Below are 19,294 nucleotides of genomic sequence, written 5' to 3'. Positions count from 1 at the left end.
GCTTTTCTTGTTCAGATTTGGGTGGTCTTTGTTATTTCCACGAAACGGAGGCAGCTTTGAGGGACCGGTGACTTCTCAAGGTCACACAGCTAAGGAGCGTAGGATTTGGGTCTCCTGTGTTTGATGCCGTGGCCCCTTTTCCTCCTCAATACAGTGCTTTATTTCAAAGAGGTGTCTCCCTTTCTCTGTCCCCAAACTAAGGAACAAACAGTGTGGTCGCAGAAGTGAGAGAACGAAGGAAGAGAGACAGGCAGAGGGTGGCACTTCTGAGGGCAGTGGGCGGGAGAATGGAAGGGCAGAGGGTCCCAGACTGCAGCAGGCAGATTGGCACAGGCAGCTCGATCGTCGAATTTCAACGTCACTGCCCTCTTCCTTATCCATTTAACAAAACGAGTCTTAAATACTGAGAGTCAATCATTTGTCCTCAGATTGTTATTTGTCTAAAGATAAGTATGACTATGGAGAGATTCATGGGAAAGGAGCAATTAGTATTCCCATCCATCTCAATGAAAGATAGTAATAACATTAATTAATAGCCAAACCAGGGTGCAGCAGAAAATTTTAAAGTCTACAAGCACGAGATCTTCAGAGGCCACGTCTTTTCCTAAGTGCCTCTCTGACAGGTGCCCATTTGTCACGGGAAAAAGCCGAGACTGTGCCTCTTCCCTCACCAGCAGCCCATTCCCAGTTCCTCATCCTGTCATGCCAGGTGTGGGCAAATTTCAGGGACAGGATGTGGAGACCCAGGAACCTTGGAGGCAAAGACCAGGGATGAGGTTGGGGGTTTGGAATGGAGTCATGATCCCCGGAAGCAATGGGGTGACCTGGCTGGATTTGGGAATGGAGAGAGACCTCTAAAAAGAACATCTGGTAGGGTGAGCAGTAATCCTCACCTTCCTCCGATGATGGTAAGGGGTTTTCCTTTGGGGAACTAAGCCTGGCTGGCTCCTGGTCTCTTTGGTTGGGTTAGGACTGGCCCTGTCTCCTCTTCTAAGCCCCAGGGGTGAAACATGATCCGGGTAGGTGCAAGACAGTATCACACTATGGTTTTTATTTGTGTGTGTGTTTTTTTTTTCTTCTGATAATCAGTGACATTGGGCATCTTTTTATATACCCGTTCGCTGTTTGCATGTTTTCTTTGAAAAAAAGTGTCTATTTGGATCCTTTGCCATTTTTAAAAATTAAATTTATCAGGGTAACATTGGTTAAAAACACTATGTAAGCTTCAGGGTGTACAACTTTATCAGGCAACATCTGTATACTGCATCGTGTGCTCACCACCACAAACCTAGTCTCCTTCTGCGCCCATCACCGTGCTTTGGATCCCTGTTACCCACCCCTCTCTTTCCCTTCTGGTAAACACCATTCTGTGTTATGTATCTATGAGTTTGTTTGTTTTGTTGTTGTTGTTGCTTTTTTTTTTTTATATCCCACATATGAATGTAATTGTACAGTTCTTGGCCTTCCTCATCTGACTTATTTCACTCAGCATGATACTCTCAAGATCCATCCATGTTAGCACAAATCCTTTGCAATTTTTAAATCGGTCTGTGTTTTTTTTTTTTTTTTTTTTGCTATTGAGTTGTATGAGTTCCTTGTATATTTTAGCTATTGACCCCTTATCAGATATATTGTTTGCAAGTATTTTGTCCCGTTCCATTAAGATGACTATTCAGATTATTATTTAGATCGACAGATGTTGGCGAGGGGGTGGAGAAAAGGGAACCCTCGTACACTATTGGTGGGACTGTGATTTGCAACATGGATGAACCGGGAGGACATTGTGCTAAGTAAAATAAGCCGGACACAGAAGACGAATACTACGTGATCTGACTTATACGTGGAATCTAAAAGAGTTAAACTCACAGATATCAGAGAGTAGAATGGTGGTTACTAGAGGCTGAGGGATAGGAGAAATTGGGGAGATAGTGATGAAAGGTACAAACTCTCAGTTCTAAGATGAATAAGTTCTGGAGAGCTAATGTACAGCATGGTGATTATAGCTAATAATAGCGTATTTTGTATTTGGAATTAAAAACAAAAATAAAAGAAAAAAGAAGAGAAAAACAAAATAAAACATGACCCAAACCTGACATTTCACTACCTTGGTCTCCATAATTCGCTCAAAGAAGAGAGTTTTATGTTGTTGAATTAAGGGTTTTGGAGAGGCAAGCAATGAGAAATAAATTAGACCATGGCTATTAGTGGATTATAGGCATTCTTCCTCTTTTAAAGGATGGTCGCTTTATCAACTGCTGTTAGTCTCCCAGATTACCAGTTCGACTATGTAATTGATAATTTTTTTAATCTTCTATTTTTCTGGATTCCCAGGGCACTTTTGCCTGGTGCAATATGCCGGGATGGCAAAAGTTCAGTAGATAATAGTTGGATGAGTGAATGGACACTGGGCGTTCCTTCCTGTGCACCATGTGTATAAATTAGATCGCTCTGATTGTACGGATGATGGTATCTATTTATGGTTTGTCATCTCAGTGGTTAAAATAGCTCAGGTATGGCTACTTGAGTGGAAGGAGACAACATTTAGGCAACTTTCTTAATTATGCTATTTATGGAAAGCTGAGCTATCAAAATGATGACATTTAATAGTAATTGAACAAAACTAAGTAAGAAATAGATTGGATGTGAAATAAAAGATGGAGTGAAATGTAAAGAAATATGACACCTAGGTACATATTGCAACTTTCTCCTTAATGCCAACTACTGTGTACCCCAACCTCAGGCCAATACTATCCCAGGCTGAAGTTTAAAATTTACCTTGCCTTGGGTTCTAGAGTGGTGTTTCTTAATGTGTGGTCCATGAACCAACCACCTGTATGAATCTATGGGGTGGGGCCAGAACCCGTATTTTAAACAAACGCCTAGGTGAGCTCATGCACCTCGATGTTTGAGAACACACGTCCTGGATTCGTGGGCATGACGGGCATACATTTTTCATGGGTCATGCACTTCTGGACTCAGTGTGACTTGCCTTATCAAGCTGAAAAACTGGAGGACAAAGACTGGGTCACAATGAAGCTTAGAACGAGAGAAACAGAGATGAGCTTATAAAAGGAAGTGCTCTGGGAAGCATCGGGGGGGGGACATGAATTCTTGGTTCTACAAGAAATCAAGTGAGTGTTAAAGAAGAAAGGCGGGTAGGGTAAGATGTGCAGGATTTTGAGGTCACATGGAGGGAGAGAGGAGTCCCCAAAGGAACGAAAAAGTGGGGGATGAATATATATCCTCTGCAAAAAGAAATATAGCTCCCACACTGCACTCCCCAGGCTAGGGACACAGCCCGAGTGTGGATGGTGATAAAAACAAAGACGAAATGCGTCTTGCGAAAGTAACCTGTGGCAGGAGCATTAAGGCCATGAAAAATACAGGGGAATAAAACTGGAATTATGGATGGAACGGCAGAGGAACGAAATATCACGCTGGCAGTGTAAGGCCATTTACTTTTTTTTGAATACACAACATAAAATTTACTTCCTAAGTTATTTTAGAGTGTCCCGTTCAGGGTCATTAAGTACGTTCACGTTATTGTGCAAACATCACCACCGTCCACTACCCCAGGCCCTGGTAGCCACCATTCTACTTTCTGTGTCGATGAATTTCTAAGTGCCTCGTTTAAGTGGAATCATACAAATATCTGTCCTTTCGTGACTGGCTTATTTTGCACAGCATAATATTTTCAAGGTTTATCCATGTTGCAGCATGTATTAGAATGTTGAATGTATATACCACATTTTGTTTATCCATTCATCCATTCATCGATGGACATCTGGTTTGTCATTTAACGTTTTCGAACGAGGAACTGTTACATCCGGGCATCGATGGAGGAAGTCAGTATGGAGGTGGGTAGGGTTGGGGCGAGGTTTTGGAATGCAGAGGGATTACAGGTTTTTTGTGGCCAGATGAGGAGTCTGGGTTCTGGAAAGAGAGATAGGTTTAATGGTGCTGCTACCAGCTGGTGGTGAGTGCATGACGGCTACATTGAACACAGGAGAAATAACTCTGTGATGGATTATAGTGGTGTCTTTCATGCTCAGGGAGGCAGGGAGGAGTGCCCTGTATTTATATTCCTGGTCTACATTGTTTGACTAGTCACCTAGCCCCACGGGGTAAAGAGTTAGTTTCAGAGCTGAGGGAGCCCGGGCAGTGCCTGAGGGGTCTTTTCCAGTTTCAGATTACAGATCTGGTTTAAGAGGCCTGAACAATTCAGCCTCCGCCCTTGGCAGTATCTTGGACTGAAAGATCGATTACGTTTTCTTTTCTCTTTTCCTCTGTTGAGTCATTAGTGGCGAGAATGAGACAGCCCCGGAATTATTTTATTTTATTTATTTTTTTATTGTTGTTATTATTCTTAGCCCTGGAATTCTTGATCACAGGAATCCGTGATCATCCTAAGCATCTGCACATTGACCCAAACCATGTCAAAGTGAATTGTCAGGGATTGGATGCTCTGAAAGATAAGGAGTCTCTCATTTGTGTCTATTACCCCTCTTTTGATTCACTCACATCTTTGAAATAGGCTTCTCTCGTTTTTGCCCGCCCAGCACGCCTTCCCCCTTCCTCTGGTGACAGTCCTCATCTTTCTCCCAGGAGAAGCGCCCCTCTCCTGTTCCCTGTGGCCTCAGTGGGGCTTTCAGTCAAGACGCTCTGCCCTGAGCCACAGGGACAGGCACGTGACAAAAGCTGGCCAGTCCGAGGCGTCTACATCCCTGGTCACAGCAAGTGATGCAGGGAGAGAACCAGGACCCAAACACAACCCTCAAGAGTTTATACCTGACAAAGCAAAAGTAGGAATCCTTCTTTTAGATCAGAGATTGATAACAATTTTCCGTAAAGATCCAGCTGGTAAATACTTTAGGCTTTCAGGGTCTGTTGAGACTACTTAACTCTGCCATCACAGTGTGAAAATAGCCCTGGACAATACGTAAATGAATGGATGTGGCCGTGTTCCAATAAAAATTTATTTATAAAAACAGGTAGGAGGCCTGAATTTGCCCATTGCTAACCCCTGTTTTAAATGAAAACCATTGGAATATAGGCATTTAGGACCACCTTGTGAAGAGAGGCATCATAAAACCAACTCAGAGGGAAAGCAGAATTAAAAGGCAGAGAGGTCTACGGCCATGCTACCCTGAATAAGCCCGATCCTGTCTGATCTCGGAAGCTAAGCGGAGTCAGGCCTGGTTAGTACTTGGATGGGAGACCACCTAGGAAGACCAGGTGCTATGGTGTAAAAAATAAAAAATAAGGGATTGTAAGCTGACAAAGTCCTTGCAATCTGTGAGGTCAACCAGTTTGCCTTGTTTTTTAAAAAACAAGGCAGAGAGAGCGAGTTATGGCCACAGCCATTAACCCCTGCATTCAGCCTCGCCTGAAGTCAGCTAGCTCTTTCTCTCTCTCCTTGGAAGGCCATTTATGTAATTCAATATCACCTTTTATTGCTTAAGGTAATTCGATACAAACTTTTATCATCAAAGACAGTGCTGACTCATATGGATCTTCTTCAGCAGTCTGTTCTTGGAGCCCTAAAAATCGAAAAATGCCCAAGGGAAAAAGACCTGTCAATGACCTGGGAAGCAGGAAGAGAGAAAGGGCTTTTAAAAAATCTTAGCTCAGAGGCCTCAACTGAGCCTGACCACTAGCCAGAAGTGGGGAGGTTGGTCCCATTCATTCACAGCCCAATCGAGCTCCGCTCCACATTCTTTCAATAGTTTATTGAGCAACTAACATTTGCTAGAGCCCGCGTCCTCATGTGGAAGGAAGAGAACAGATATTTACTGCGTTGTACTGTATGTGTTCAATGTGCGTGCCGTGTACATATGACATTTCGCGCCTTCCTTACAACAGCCTGAGAAATAGGATTGCCATCCCTATTTTGCACTTAAGGAATCAACAGTAAAACCCAGAAGGGTTAAGTGATTTGCCCAAAGTAACCAAGACGGTAAGCGAAGAAGTTAGGCTGTAATCCCTGCTCTGGGAAGCTCCAAAATCCAATTTTTTCCTTCTAGTACCATTGCTATCTACCCTCACAAGAGGCCAAAAGTGGGGGCTGTGGTCTCTATCATAGAAGCAGCACATTTATAATAAGCTGTGCGTTACACGGATGAGGGATAGAATGAAGAGAAGCCAGTGGCATCTGTCATCTGTTCACCAGGAGTGTTATAAGCAAACCCAGGCCTATTAGCTGTAAATACAGGCTCTTCTTTCAAGTAAATTGGTGGTGTTGTATTAGAGAACTTCTCTCTGCAAAATGCTAACCATGCAGAGGTGCTTAAATTTTATGTGTGCAAGATTATGACTAGATATATAAAATGGGAGGAAAATTATCTGCAACCGACAAGCAACCGACAAGACTTGGGTACACAATTATTATTTTCCCTTTTCTTTTAGCCTCCTTCCCAAAGCAGTTCTGGAGTGTCCTTAGGAGAAAGTTAACAATGAAACTGCTGACTGTAAGCTGGTACATGACACTCGCAGGGCGATGTTGAGAAGCTGGCGCTCTCTACTTTTCTGGAGAAGAATCAAAGGCTGTCGCTGGGAACCTTGCAGCCTCTTTTAAAATAGTGACGGTCTCACCAAATGCACTGGCATTTGGGATGTGGAAGGGCAGGCTCTGCTTTACTTATGTTTGGGGCTGACTTGGCCCCCGGCGTTCGCACAGTAGGGTACTGTGTGGGCAGAGCCTGGGATGTGAGCTCAAGTCCTGGACTGATGGAGAGAGAAGAAAATGAAGAGAGAAAAAGTCTGTCTCTGTAGTCTCTCTCTCAGTCTCTGTCTCTGTCTCTCCTGGACATACAATGGAAGAATGAGAGGAGTATTGCAGAGAAATGCAAGAGGGAGGGAGGCTGAGGGACGATGACAGAGTGAGGCAGGAGGAATTAAGGGGAGAAATAAAAAAAAAGGGAAAGTTGAGAGATAGCCCCAAACGGAGGCTCGAAGACAAGCCACAGCGGCACAGAGATGTCAAGAGTGAAACAGATTCTCACGTGTACAGGCACACAGATGTACGGAGAGAAATGTGTGTGCATGCACGTGGACATACACTTGAGGGGAGAGAGAGAGAACGTGGGAGAGTACAAAAAAGAAACGCAAACTTTGGGAAGAACTGAGAGGAGCCTTTCTTGGTGATTTTAATTCTGACATTAACCTGAGAGAAGAAGGACGTTGAACTCCATTTTTAGCCTTTTAAAACTTATTACGTGCCCAGAACTTGAGCTGACTGAGAGGACATTTGAACACTCACCGAGAGCTCACTCACCATCTGCAGATGCTCTTCAGAGTGTGAGGACATCCTGTCTTCCATCCCAGATTGGGAGCCCGTTGTCCTGGCCAGCTGACGCCTCCCAAGCACGGTCTGAGATTCCCGAATGTCCTGAAAATCGGACGCCCTAGGGGCACAACTGGGGTCTGCACTGACCCGCTCACGACCCTCTGGCGATCTGGGTTGTGTCCCATAGCATCCGCCTGTCAGGAACACATCGAAACCCCCACGGCCACTCTCTCATGACAGCGCCTCGTGGGGGTGCTCCTTGATGTGACACTGATGCTTCTTTGAACCAACATCTTGGTGGACAAACTGTGTCCTGCGTTGACGCTGTGACCACACAGTAGCTTGAGAGGACTTCGACAACGCGAGTGTCCATCGTTACTTTGACAGGCGAGGGCACAGTGTTTGTGCGTGCACACCAAGTCGATGTTATTCTTTTCCGACACAGGCCATGCTGTCTGGGAGATTCGTCCATATACCTTCACATAAGTGTACCTCATTGTGGCTAACCAGTGAAGCTTCTCCACAGGTCCGTTGTCTCCTGGTTGCGTCAGATGGCATCTTGTGGGTGGACGGTGATGTAGTTTCCATTTTTCTTTCTGCTACTGTAACTGCTACAACAGATGTGCATGTACCTGCTTCTGTGTCCACATACGTGAGTATTTCTCCACCTCACCACAAGTGAACTTACTGCACTGCAGGGCAGGGCAAACATTGCCAAGTTAATTTCTGAGTCTCCCGCTCCACTCTTTCAGTCTCTGGAAGTGGCAGGGCAAGGACATTAAATGTGTCACTAACAATGTTGCTTAAACCCCGGTGGCGGGCAGAGTAATGGCCGCCGCCCACAGATGTCCATGTCCCATTCCCTGGAGCCTGTGAACATGTTAGATTACATAGCAAAGAGGAATTAAGATTGCTAACCGGCTGACCTTGAGATGGAAGAACATTCTGGATTATTCTCCCTGGGATCACAGGAGTCCTTATAAGTGGAACAGGGAGACAGAAGAGAGAGTCACAGAGATGACGGCCTCAGAACTTGGCCCAATGTCACTGACTTTGAAGACGGAGGAAGGGGCCACGAACCAAGGAATGCTGGTGACCTCTAGATACTAGAAAAGGCAAGGAAATGGATCCTTCTGTAGAGTCTCCAGAAAGGAATACAATCCTGCTGACATCTAGGTTTTGGCCTAGTGAGACTAATTTCAGACTCCAGAGTTGTAAAATAATAAACGTGTGTTGCTTTAAGCCTCTAAGTTTGTGGCGATGAGTTACAGCAGCAACAGGAAGTGAATACAGCCCTGTTCCCAAGCCCAGTCTCACAGCCCAGAGCAGAGAGGAATCTGTTTCTGAAAGGAGTTGTATGGAACTGGTGGGTGGGAGGCAGGAGGAAGCTGAGGCTGGGGAGAGGCTGCCAGGATCACCGGATCGGTAGAGGTCATAGTGATATTTGCCGCCAGAAGACTCACATTTTGACACCAGACGTCAGTCCTGCTAGGATCACATGGTCATTGCTAGGAAAGGCACCTCCTCCCACTCCAAAGATACTACTCGCAGACGTGCATGGATAGGCAGCTTTCGCAGCCCACTCAAGAGACGAGATCTGATGGAGAGAGAAAGAATTCTCCGCAGACCAAGCCCACTGCTGTGCCCAATCTGGAAGGGTCTTGGATTCCTAGGCGAATGAAGCATCCTTGTGCACAAGGTCACCTTGATCAAATCCACATGTTCAAAAACAACCCCAAATGTCCATCAGACCAGGAAGCCAGCGGGGAAATGAGCAATCGTGGTATTGGTTTCCTTTTGACTGCTGCTTCACAGAAGTACTATTTCATCTCACCTTGCCCTTCTCTCTCCTTGTCTTTCTGTCTCCCCCTCTGTTTCACACCCCCAGATGCTCTTGCTCACTCTCAAAATTAAAAGGGACTAGCAAATGCCTGGGCAGCTCTGACAGCCTCCGGCGGCATCAAACACTCTGGTCAGTCTGGGGCTGCTTCTGCCAGGGGCAATCAGCCCCGTAGGTCTGGAATAGTTGCGTAACAGGCATTTTCAGTCCTCACCATCTGTGGGCTGGGGCGCTGCCGTTGAGAATAACATCAGGCAGCATGGATCATCTTTAGATGCAGCCGAAAAAGAAAACACAATAAAGATATTTCCATTTGTAGAAATAAAAAGAGATCGGCTCAGGGCCGCAACCTGACGAAGCATCGGAGCAGATCCAACGGGAAGATTTTATCTTGAGGGTCATGGAGTATAGACATTGAGAGCATTAGCTCTGAGCTGGGTCCGAATCTTAGATCCACCACATTGCAACTCTTCAACTCTAAGACTTGTTTTCCCCCATCTGTGACATGGAGTACTCAGTCCCTCTCCCACAGTTTGCAAATAAGCATTGCTAAAAGAGAACCATATACGTCCCATAGTTTTCATTTCTGGAGCTCTAGGTTTCTGACCTTGGGCGAGTCACTTTAATATTTCTGTGCCTCAGTTTCCTTGGATGTAAAATGGGTGTGCCATCAGCACCGACCTCATGAAGTCGTGTAGATTTAATACAGACGAAGCCTTAAGATTAGCACCTGGCGTAGAGTATGCGTCCAATAAATGTTAGATATGGCAATGAGGCTGTCACCGGGATTTCTGTTTGCAAATGACCGAGTCCCATCTTGACTGACCTCCTCTAGGGCAAAAGAGGGTGGTGGGTTAGGATTGGAGCTACCGAACTATGGACAGGAGGGGAACATGGCCAGGGAGAGAGGGACTTTTTCTCTCCAACTCTCAGATTTCTCCTCTGTGCTTGCTAAGTTTTTTGTTTGTTTCTGCTTTCAGAGAATGCCTTTCACCTGCCTCCATGTCCACCAATTGGTAAAAGTTACATTTTTTTCTGGCTTCTCCACAAGGAAAGTCAAACTCTAGCTCCAGCTCCAGGTAGAAAGATCCTGGGCAAGAAACGCGATTGGCTGGGCTTTCTTCACGGTCTCTCCCCCTTGGACCAATCGCTGTAGCCAGTGTGGTGAGAGCCTGTGATTGGTTCAGCTTTAATCATATGACTGTTCTTAAAGCTCATATGTGTGGTTGGAAGAAAAGAAGAGGTATTTTCCCAAAGATGGGAGGCACTTCACAGACAAACACAGTAGATTTCTGTTACGGTAAAAAAAAAACAAAAAAACAAAAAAACAAAAAAACCTCAGCCTATTTTCTGGCACAGAAATAGATCTTCAGGGAATCATCCTCCGTTTGCTAGTTCTCACCTCAAGGATCCTTATCTATAAAACGGGATTCTCACAGTGCTAGTACTGAGGATTGAGCAACACATTTTAGAATCTAACAGGGCAGGTCTATAATAGGAGCTTCATAAATCCTTTGCCCTTCCCCTCTCCAAAGCCACGGATTCAGGAAGACCGCCAAACAAATAATACGAAGCTTCCTGAGTGAATCCACCGGGGAGCTGCCGCCCTCCAGGACCCGGGGAACTCTGAAGCAGATGTAACTGGAGAGATATCATTCTCACCACTTGGTAATTAGGAGGTGATTGTTGTGTATCTGTGCGCTGTACTGTAACTCCCTCTGCCCGAGGCTGGTGCTAGAGCTGGGAAAATACAATTTCCTCCAAACTAATTTAGTTTTAAGAGGAAAATGAAAGTTTAAAGTAGTTTAATGTTTCAGCAAAACCATAATGACTGGGGCAGATTGGACGATGTGAACCAATAAAGCCCCCTAATTCTGATAATAACTCAAAGCTTAACTCTTTCCCACATCAAAACTCATCCCGATGCTGACATTCTGCCCAGGCCGACAGGATCCAGTGGACAGGAGAACAAGTATTCTTCTGTATTTATTTTAATTTATTTTTTAAATAAACAGCATTACTTGGACTATAGTAGAGCCGTAAGGACACAGTTATTAAGATTATTTATGTAGCCTGGTAGTTATACCCTAAGAGATTCCTCCAGGATTTATACATTTCCATTCTATTCACGTTTTCCTTAGACTCAGGTAAGAGTCCCATCCTTGGGTTTTACATATAAAATAGTTATTGAAAAGGCCCGAGTTAAAACATTCGCTCTAAAGGGTGAAGGCTGAGAGCCTCAGTTTCTCATTTATTAAAAAAAGAGAAGGAAAAAGGCTTGTATGGCTGTTGTGAGAATTAAATAGGATAGTGATATAAAATACTTGACCAATGAGATGCGTGCGCGCGCGCACACACACACACACACACACACAGAGTGAGAGAGAGAGAGAGAGAGGCACAGAAAACAACATTTATTTATTTATTTGCTACCTTTCTTGAGTACCTACTGTGGTGTGGAGGTTTAAGGATTCATAAAGACATAAGATGTGGAGGACAGCTCTTGGCGCCCAGATGAACTTTGTAGCTTTGCCTCCTGCCACTTGCCCTGATTATTCCATGTTTCAGTCAATTAACTTTTTTATTTTCAACCAAATTCCAGAAACCTTTTTCCTCTTTTATGTACGTTAGCCTCTAGCTTAGATGTATTTTTCCCTTTCCTTTACTTGCAAAACTCCATTCTCTAAGATCAGGCTCAAATTTCATTTGTTCTGCAGGGTCTTCTCTGATCACCCAGGCATAATTCCCTGCACCCTTCACTGTCCTGTCACAGCACTGTGTTGACATCTCCGTGATAAACCAGATTTTAGTTTTTCAATGTATTTTCTCACATGTTTAACTGAAGCATGAGCTGGATATGTCTTAATCTTCCTGGGGTCTAGAGGCTTGGTACATGTGTGTCAAGCAATGGTTAGAGTATGGATGAAAGATACACTACGTACCTACCACAGCTCTCAATTCACTGCTCGTGACAGACATCACTAATCGATAGGCTCGGGCTCATGGTTTGTCTCAATCCAAGGCTCCAGTAGACACTCTCAATCAAGTACAGTTAACAGGTGAGTGGAAGCTTACTGGCCATGCCCGAATCAGAGGATCTTTCTAATTAGTGTTTCCCAAATACTGTTCTTTAGACAACTGGCATCAGGGACTTGGACGTTTAGAGATGGTGCCCAATAACCTGTTTTTAGAAAGAAAAGGTCAAGGCGATTTGGGGGCATGTTGCATACTGAGACTCACCAGTCTAGGTGTCACTGCCTTCAATTACTTAAACGAGGCAAAGGCTGCATAATTTAGTGTTTCGTGCACTCTTTTGAAAAATATTACAAAAAAGAGAGAAGGAAAAAAATGGCTCAGGCAGCATCCTTTCTCCTGACCCCATAGGCCTCTCAGCTTGACAGAGGTTATACTCCAGACTTCTGATTTGAACTGATCCCACACTCCAAACCGTCTGTCTCGAGAATTCCTTTATTTCTTCGTCTTCTTTATTTTTAAAGTCATATCAAATTGCAACGACCTCTTTCTACAAGGACAAATTTAAAATCTCAGAATGTCTCTCGCCCCCCCTCTGTGCATACCTGTGGTCACTGAGGATGCTAATTATAATCGAGCCAAGAAAAAAGTTGGCTTTGGATGGCAACCAAAAAGTTGGCTTTGGATAGAGCAATTCTGTGGCAAATATATAACTATTTTCAAAGTTGGGAAGCTGCTTCTTTAAGAGAGTGAACCCATGAAGAGTTCCACCCACATATCTTTCCTTCCCTTTGTACAGAATCAGAATGACGGTCCCCAGCTCCTTTTGCTTGACATGTCCTCTCTTCGCTCACCCCGGGTGCACCATAACCTTGGTTCCTGCTCCGCCTCTGCTTCTCCTCCCTCTCTCATCCCAGTCTCTAACTATATCTTTGTCCAATTATACTGAATAGGTGACAGCGAGGGGGTCCAGATGGGTTTTGGGCAAAGGGTTGAGTATGAATGAAGGTTGAGCAAGAGTCTTGGGCAGGCAGTGGCGTGAATGACTCAGGGAAAGCCAAAGAGGAAAATGGATTCTTCTCCATTATTCATCTTGTGTGTGTGTTTTTTTTCTCCCCTAAGTGCAACCAGCCAGCTGATCTACCTGACAAGCAAGAAGAGAACTAATATTTGTGAAGAAGCGTTGCATTATTTGAAGCCTTGACATACCCCATTTCACCATTTCATTTACCCCTTATAACCATCTCCCGGCGACATCAGTTACTATCTCTATTTTATTTTTACAGCTGAAGAAAGTAGGGATGAGAGAATTTCATTCCTCATTTTTTTTATTCTTTCGAAAACAACACTGATTGAGTGTTGACAGGGAGCCTGTCTCCATGCTGGTTCTTGGGGCAATGAACTAAAAAGATGCTTTTCTGTGGCTTCATGGTACTTACAATCCAGCGGTGGAAAAGATAGTAATCAAACAATCACAGGGACATATGTAAAATGGCAGCTGCAGGAAGTGCCTCAAAGGGAAGGCACACGCTAGCCCTGTGAAGTGTAATTTGTCATATCTAGAAGAACTTCTTAAAGAATGTCAAGTCTGGGCTGAGTCGGAGGTAACCAGGGAAAGGCGAGGCAAAATTCTACAGGCGGGGTTGGGGGTGGGAAGTGGGAGGGGGCTCTGCATGTGTAAATTGCACATATAACTTGATATGTTAAAAAAAAAATACTTAAAGGAGACCGATTAACTAGAGAATGGCGAGTGAGGAGGGACCGATATGGAGGTAACATCCGAGATATTTGTAGGACTCAGGCCATGCAAAGCTTTTTTTATATCCTTGTTCTGGTCGACTTTATATCGCAAAAATGTTCTCCAGGCAAAAATCTCATGGCCTAAAGCTTGGGTGTGGGGCAGAAAACTGACTCTCTGGTCACTTCAAACAGAGCTCCAAGCCCCCAAGGCTGGCCCTTAACAAGAAGGTCCTGGCTTGGGGACGATGCTGGGAATTCATACAACTGGTGGCTGGTGCTATTAGCCCATTCTCTCTCCAGCTTCCCTAATGGTGACACCACACGCATGTCCTCCCTGGCTGCCTCTGAGACCTAGTTCCCCTCTGACCCCCTCACCTCACCCATTTCCATTCCAACATTGCTTCACCTGATTAGGCCAAGCTCACCCAGGATAATCTCCCTTTTTACTAACTCAGAGTTAACTGATTAGGGACCTTGATTGTATTTGCCAAATCTCTTTGCCTTAGCTATACAATGTAACCTAATCATGGGAACGACATTTGCAAGGGACTGAATGTTTGTGTCCCCTTAAATTCATATGTCAAAACCCTAATCCCAATGTGGAGATGGAGTCTTTGGGAATTAATTAGCTCATGAGGGTGGAGCCCTCACAAATGGGATTAATGCCCTTATAAGTAGAGGTCAGAGAGCTTGCTAGCTGTCTCTCTGCCATGTGAGGATGCAAAAGAAATCGGCTGTCTGCAAACCAAGAAATGGGCTCTCACCAGGCGCCAGATCTGCCAGTACCTTGATCTTGGACTTCGTAGCTTCCAGAACTGCGATACATAAATGTCTGTTATTTCAGCCACCCAGTTTATGGTAGTTTGTTATAGCGGCTCGAACTAAGATAACATCCTATCATATCTCTAGGTACCACTTATATTTAAGACGAGGAGATTATACAGGAGGTCTACACGAGGGGGCTGGAATTTTGGGGGCCATCTTAGAATTCTGCCTACCACAAATTAGTACAGTAGTTCTCAATCATGAACAATTTTTATCCCTAGGAGACATTTGACAATGGCTGTCCCAAATGAGGTGTGTGCTACTGGCATCCAGGGACACTGATAAACATCTCACAATGCACAGAACATCTCCCCAAGACCGAGAGTTGTCTGACTTTAACTGTCAGTAGTACTGAGAAACATTGAAGTAGAAAAAGAAGGAGCAATTTTGGGTAGAGGGCTGGGAGAAAATTGGAGAATGGTGAGCTGTGTGGATGCCATTTCTCATCGGGCTTTCTAAACTGTCTTTCGTTAAAGGAAGGATGATCAGCAGCTTAGGGAACATTTCTTTAGAGCATGTTAAGACAGTGCAGAGCTGGGCTTGGCCCTAGAATTGGACAAATGTGATTCTCTGCCTTTTAATAGGATGGAGCAGCACTCTGTCCCCTCTGCCTGAATCCAGCAGGATTGCAAGCTCTGGGGGCTGTTGGAAAGGGAATTCTTGGCATGGACCCTGGTAGTGTGGTTGTGGACAAGTGTGATATGCAGAAGGAGAGGCGGACTAGATATGTTTAGTTTGGTAACTGTGCCTGATAGGCTGGTTCGTGGGCTCAGGTGGCATTATAAGAAGTTCATAATTGTTGAACACTTTAAGTGGGATAATTTGGTTATTAAAGGAAATGTGTTAGTCGTTAGGGAAGCGCAAATCAAAACCACAATGAGACACTACTTCACGCCCACCAGGATATAATAGAAAAGATAGACAATAACAAGTGTTGGCGAGATGTTGAAAAATTAGAACTCTCCTAGGTTGCTGGTGGAAATGTGACATGGTACAACTGCTTTGGAAAACAGTCTGGCAGTTCTTCAAAAGGTAAAACACAGAGCTCAGCAATTTCACTCCTACATATATACCTAAGAGAATTAAAAACATAGGTCTACACAAAAAATTGTACATGTTCGTAGCAGCCTTATCCATAAGAGCCAGAAGGTAGAAACAATCCAAATGTCCACTAACTAATGAATGGATAAACAAAGAGAGGTCTATACACATGATAGAATAGTATACAGCCATAAAAAAGAATGAAGTACTGATATGTGCCACAACGTGGGGGAAGCTTGACTACATTATGTTAAGTGAAAGAAACCAGACACTAAAGGCCATGTGTTTTATGATTCCATTTATAGTAGTCAAATAGAAATGGAAAACATATTAGTAATTGCCAAGGATCGGAAGAAGGAGAGAATGGAGAATGACTTCTGAAGGATACAGGTGTTTTTGGGGGATGATGAAAAACAGTTCTGAAATTAGACAGTGAGGATGGTTGCATGATTTCGTGAATCTACTAAAAACCACGGAACTGGAAATTTTGAGAGAGTGAATTTTATGGTATGTGAATTATATCTTAACAACAACAAAAAATAATTTAAAAAGTAAATGTGACCTTATTTTGCGATCTAAGATGCTGAAGCCTGAGACAGCTCAGTTGCATACGGAAAGTCATGGTTTCTAGGGGAGTTCTTGACCCTTCCTATGACAATCTTGTTAGAAGTGAGGACGTATCCCATCATGTGTCCCTGGATCCTACTGTTCCTTTCTTGCGAGAGTCCTTTCCCCTAACGCCTTTCTAACCAAATCTTTCTACCCTATCGAGGTGCAGAGCAAACTGTCTCTACTGGGGCATCTTTAACGTTTCCTCCTCCTTCTGAACTTGAAATATCTACATATATGTAGTTATATATAGATAGATAAATAGTGCTCTGTGTGTGTCTGCATATCTGTGCGTATTTACTTACGGCACTTATTGTATACTTGTTATATACTATTTTGCACGATAAACAGATGACCTTGTCGGATTGTGAAATCCTCAAGGGCAGGATATCCATTAAGATTCTTTCTGTTGCAAGTGATGCCAAGCCAGTTTCACTCTCAAGAGAGAGAGAGAGAAAAAAAAAGGTAGTCTAGAGACTGGGCTATGTTCAGATGTGGCTTCACATAGGGCTCAGTTTGCTCTTTCCTTATTTCGGCTCCACTTTCTCAGTCTTTGTTGCAGATTTACCCTCAGGTTCAACTCCAGTGGTGAGTGAAAGCATGGCTCTCCCCACAGGTCCGGCTCAGCTCCAAAGTGAGCCCTGAACAGCTCTTCCCTGATACCGCCTTTATGGACAGTGGGAGTTTGGGGAGCCCCCAGCGGTTGGGATTACATCACTCATCCATCCCTGGTGCTGATGGAATTCAGGTTGACCCCAGAGGCCAAGGTTTAGGAATAGAAAAGGGAGTGATTTTTCAGAAGGAAATTGGTGTAGTATTGCTAAAGGGATAGCAGATGGATATTGAATGGCAAAAATGAACAATTATCCGCTGTGGTTCATTTCTGTATCCCCAGTACTTAGAACAGGACAGGCACTCAGTAAACAGCTATTGAATTACATAGGACCCTGAAATACCAGCTTCCAAATCACATTCTGTAGGAAAGAATGAAATGCTTTACAAGTTGGGCTGAACGGGACGAACATATGATATTAAACCCTCAGAGCACTTGGGATTGACATCAAAAAAGGCCATGCTCTGATTGTCATTTTTGACGTTTCTTTTGCACCGGTGAAGGTGTTTGAGGTATTCTGAAAGTCCAAATCGGGGGATCCCCATCTTTTGTTTAATGACAGCTGTAGTTACTCTTTTCAAAGTCAATGGAAGCTATAGACTTTTTAAAATAAAATATTACGTGACACAATAATTTACTTGGAATTTTCGGAATCCCTGGACCTGTAGGAGTCTCAAGATAAGCAGCTTTGCTCTAAATAATTACCAGTGTTGGATTTTGTATATTTTTCATGATTTCCCATTGTTTTCAAAATCTTTCCTCTTGCAGCTACCCTGACTCAGGACTAGAGGGCGCTGTGTACCCAGAAACCACATCAGACACAGTGTGAGAGATCCTTAGATTTTCATACAAAAAGGCTTGTTCACTGCTCAGTTAACAAGTAAGTCCTTCCCTGCTCCCAGGAGGGGAGGAAGCTAGCCCCCTGTGTAGAAAGGGATGAGGAGCAGGGAGAGAAGCGGCCTAAATGTTTCCCTCATTTGTATGTTGATGAAATGTCGGCAGTCTCCCCAGAGTTCAAGTGCCTGGTTGGCATTGATTTCCCAGCCAGGATCCTGGGGTGTTGGGTGTGCAGCATATTGGGAGCATCTGAGGTTCAAAGTTCCAGTCTTGCCTCTGGCTTCCTGGGGGATCTCAGGGAGGCCCCTTCCCTTCCCTGAGCCTCCGCGTTCTTATTTGCAAAACTAGGGGATTGGATTAGCTGCTCCCAAACAATTAGGGTAGGTGATGCCTCTCAGATTCAAATGCTTCCGGAGTGGTGGAGGGATGTGAGGGAAAAATGTGCAGCCGAGGAAGACTGTGGCCAGCCTTGGAAATGAACGGATGAGGAGATCCCATGAGAATTGGGGTAAAACAAATGCAGAGAATGAAGGTGGAGAGCTGAAGAAGTCCCCTCCACGATTTGAAGTGGTTTGTGTGTGAATGCGGTCTGCTTATATCTGCAAGGACAGCGCTGCAGTAGGCAGCCTCTGAGATGCCCCCAGTGTCTCTGCAACCTTCTGTAATTCCCTCACCGTGAGTAGGATCGACTCCGTGGCTTCATCTTAACCAACAGAATTAGGAAAAAGTGCTGGTCTGTCACTTTGGAGACCAGGTTACAAGAAGCTGGTAACTCCCATCCCTCTTTCCCTCTGCTTTCTGCTCTGACTAAACCAGCTGCCCTGTGAAGAGGCCCTGGAGGCAAGGAACTGAGAAAGGTCTCTGGCCAACAGTCAGTGAGAAAATGAGACCCTCAAGTCCAACAGCTCATGTGAAAATGAGTCCTGCCAGCAACCACAGGAATGAGCTTAGAAATGGCTCCTCCCTCCGTTAAGCCTTCAGACCAGACTGCAGCCTCAGAGTCTGTAGACATCCATCCAGGAGCCATGCTTGGATCCTGACCTGCAGAAACTGAGATAATAAATCTTTGTTGTCTTAAGCTGCTAAGTTTTGGGGTAATTTGCCATATAGTAATATTATGCTAATATTAAAGAAGTGGTTTTAAAATAGTTTTTTTTTCCCTAGCAGTGTGAGTTTGGTATAGCCTTTCACTTCTCTGAGATTTGATTTCCTCATCTGTAAATGGCTCTCACGTCGTAGGATTGTTGGGAGGTCTAAATGAGATCATTCACAAAAAGCGTTTGGTACATGAGCAATACATGGCAGCTGTCATCATTGTCCTCGACGTCACTGTCATCATCAAAGGAATCCAGTAATAGAGGGGTGGAAGCTAGGAGCTATTTAAGATGTATTGGTTCAAAGATCTTTCCTATCCTTCCTCCAATAACACACATTACAATTATGTACAAGTGACTGGCCAATCAGAGAGCCAGTCAATAATGGCAACAACGATTGGTCCAAGGAGAAGGCATTGATCTAAAAAGACCAATAA

General features: G+C 44.3%; 1 pseudogene; it reads left to right on the top strand.

Moving 5' to 3' along the window:
• Positions 1–5,128: 5,128 nt before the first annotated feature.
• Positions 5,129–5,247, top strand: LOC120620610 (uncharacterized; annotated as a pseudogene).
• Positions 5,248–19,294: the final 14,047 nt, after the last annotated feature.

Source organism: Pteropus medius, unplaced genomic scaffold, assembly GCF_902729225.1.
Source record: "Pteropus medius unplaced genomic scaffold, Ma_sr-lr_union100, whole genome shotgun sequence".
NCBI lineage: Eukaryota > Metazoa > Chordata > Mammalia > Chiroptera > Pteropodidae > Pteropus > Pteropus medius.
Note: the sequence above shows the minus strand (reverse complement) of the source record. Positions and strands in the feature narration are given on the sequence as shown.